The following is a 3,569-nucleotide window of genomic DNA, read 5'->3' on the forward strand; positions in this document are numbered from 1 at the left end:
GGGAGTGGTGGCTGGGCAGTGCCTAAACACCCAGAGAGGAAGCTGAGCCTCTAGCAGTACTTCCTGCATCTGCACTGGGGCCCCAAGAGGGGGAGGCTGGGGAGGAGTTAGGATTGAACCCGGGACCTTGACAGTTAGATCTATGTCTGCCCCTGCTTGCTTGTCTCCAGACCTGAGCCGCACACCCCGAAGCCTCTGAAAGTGCCCCCTGTTGCCCCATGGCCTACTCTTGTCAAGCCAGATTTCCATGTTTGGGGATGTTCCTGTCATCCTGACATCCACCCAGGCCTTGGAAAACCAGTGCCTCTTAGAGACTCAGCACCCTCTCTTGCTGAGAGATCTCATCTACTTTTTTTTTTTTTTTTTAAGATTTTATTAAAAAAAAAAAGATTTTATTTATTTATTTGACAGAGATCACAAGTAGTCAGAGAGGCATGCAGAGAGAGAGAAAGGGAAGCAGGCTCCCTGCTCCATCCCAGGACCCTGAGATCATGACTTGAGCCACCCAGGCACTCCTCCACTTTTTTTTTAAGACTTCAAATGCAGAGGTACCTGGGTGACTCAGTTGTTAAGTGTCTGCCTTTGGCTTGCTTGGGTCGTGATCTGGGGGTTCCGGGATCAAGTCTGGAATTGGGCTCCCTGCTCAGTGGGAAGCCTGCTTTTCCCTCTCCCACTCCTCTTGCCTGGGTTCCCTCTCTGGCTGTCTCTCTCTCTGTCAAATAAATAAAATCTTTTAAAAAAAGCTCCAGGGGTGCCTGGGTGGCTCAGTGGGCTCTCTGCTCTCTGCTCAGCGGGGAGCCTGTTTCCCTTTCCCTCTCTCTGCCTCTCTCTTTGCCTGCCTCTGCCTGCCCGTGATCTCTGTCAAGTAAATAAATAAAATCTTTAAAAAAAAAAGCTCCAAATGCAATTTATTTTCTTATTAATGTCATAAAAATCAATTCATATTAATAGTTTTCTGATGTTTGGCACTGGACGTTCTATTTTTCCATTACTGAGGAATAATTGATGATTTTAATTGTACATATTTCAAGTGTACAACATGATGATTTTTTTCTTTTAAGATTTTATTTACTTATTTGACAGAGAGAGATCACAAGTAGGCAGAGAAGCAGGCAGAGGGAGAGGGGTAAGCAGGCTCCCTGCCAACCAGCGAGCCCGATGTGGGGCTCCATCCCAGGAACCTGAGATCATGGCCTGAGCCGAAGGCAGAGGTCCAACCCACTGAGCCACCCAGGTGCCCCCAACATGATGATTTTTTAAAAGTATTTTATTTATTTATCAGAGAGAGAGAGCACAAGCAGGGGGAGTGGCAGGCAGAGGGAGAAGGAGGCTCCCCACTGAGCAAGGGACCCTGATGTGGGGCTCGATCCCAGGACCCTGGGATCATAACCTGAACTGAAGGGAGACACTTAACTGCTTGAGCCACCCAGGTGCCCAACAGGGAGATCTGATAACATATACACTGTGGAATGATTACCAAGCTCAAGATAACACATTCATCATTGCACAGAGTTAACTTTTTTCTTCTTTTGGTGGTGAGAACCCTTAACAGATATCCTCAGCAACTTTCTAGTATGCAATACTGAATTATTAACTATAGTCACCATGCTGCACATTAGATCCTAAGAATGTGTTCTTCTTTTAACTGAAAGTCTGTGCCCTTTGACCCACATCTCCCCATTTCCCCCATGCCCTAGCCCTGGACAGGCACCATTCTACTGAGTCTATGAACTTGGCTTTTAAAATTTTGGTTTTTGAGATTCTACATTTAAAATTTATATTCTTTTTTTAAAAAAGTATTTATTTATTTATTTGACAGAGAGAGATCCCAAGTAGACAGAGAGGCAGGCAGAGAGAGAGAGAGAGAGAGAGGGAAGCAGGCTCCCTGCTGAGCAGAGAGCCAATGTGGGACTTGATCCCAGGACCCTGAGATCATGACCTGAGCCAAAGGCAGCAGCTTAACCCACTAAGCCACCCAGGTGCCCCTGAGATTCTACATTTAAAAATTTTTTTAAAAATTTTATTTATTTATTTGACAGACAGAGATCACAAGCAAACAGAAGGCAGGGAGAGAGAGAGAGAGGAGGAAGCATGCTCCCCGCGGGCAGAGAGCCCAATGTGGGGCTCGATCCCAGGACCCTGAGATCATGACCTGAGCTGAAGGCAGAGGCTTTAACCCACTGAGCCACCCAGGCGCCCCGAGATTCTACATTTAAATGATCCTGTGCAGTATTTCTCTTTCTGTGTCTGGCTAATTTCACTTAGCACAATGCCCTCCAGTCTCAACCATGTTGCAAATGGGAGGATTTCCTTCTTTTTCATGGCTAAATAATATTTCATTCTCTCTCTCTCTCTCTGTGTGTGTGTGTGTGTGTGTGTGTGTATGTATGTATTTTTTTGTATCCTTCTTATTTTTTTTTTCTCCTCTGACTGGAAAATATCAAGAGATCTGTCTTCAAGTTCACAGATTCTTCCTTCCTTGGTGGGCCAACCCCTGGGTGGCTGCCCTCATTCTCTCTCTCCTTTCCCATACAGCACATCATTCCCTAATCTAATCCTTTCTGCCTCTTGCTTCTCTACTTTCTCCACTTTTCTCTGTATGATTGAGTTGGGCTGGCTTAGGATTTGTGCTCTCCCTCCTGGACCCAAACCTCATGCTCCTCCCTGGTCTTAGTCTCACCCCTCCATCCATTCCCCACATGGCCTGAAAGGGTCTTTTGAAACCTAGACTCGGTTTCTATAACTCTAAGTCCAAATATCACTCAGGACACTGGTCCCTCATCCCTTACCCCTCAGCTCCCCTTCTAAGCCAAATTTAAGTCCTCTATGTTCTACTACTAACACACATTTCAGATCCATCCACTTGTCTCTTAGCCACCATCCTAATCTAGGCTCTCATCATTTTCCACACAAATAACTACCATTACTTCTGTACTGATTGTAGTGGGTTGAATGGTGATACCCTGCCCCTCCCCTCTCAAAAGTTATGTCCATGCTAAAGCAGTCTTTAAAAAGAAGTATAAAAATCTCAGACTTCAAGATACATTACAAAGCTGTAGTAATCAAAACGGTATGGTACTGGCACAAAAATAGACACATGGACCAATGGAACAGAAGAGAGAGCCCATGGGGTGCCTGGGTGGCTCAGTCGGTTAAGCATCCAACTCTAGGTGTAGGCTCAGGACATGATCTCAAGGTTGTGAGACTGAGCCCTGCACTGGGCTATGTACTCAGCAGGTCTGCTTGGGATTCTCTTCCTCCCCCTCAGCTCCTCCCCTCCCTCATGCTCACTCGCTCTCAAATAAATAAATAAATGGTCCCTGGATGGCTCAGTTGTTAAGCATTGGCCTTCAGCTCAGGTCATGATACCAGAGTCCTGGGATCGAGCCCTGTATTGGGCTCCCTGCTCAGAGGAAAGCCTGCTTTTCCCTCTCCCACTCCCCATGTTTGTGTTCCCTTTCTCATTGTCTCTCTCTCTGTCCAAAAACAAACAAACAAACAAACAAAAAACACAAAAAAACCCCTTAAAATAAATAAATAAATCTTAAAAAAAAAAAAAGAATAGAGAG

The sequence above is a fragment of the Mustela lutreola genome, chromosome 16 (assembly GCF_030435805.1).
Source record: "Mustela lutreola isolate mMusLut2 chromosome 16, mMusLut2.pri, whole genome shotgun sequence".
In the NCBI taxonomy this organism is placed as follows: Eukaryota; Metazoa; Chordata; class Mammalia; order Carnivora; family Mustelidae; genus Mustela; species Mustela lutreola.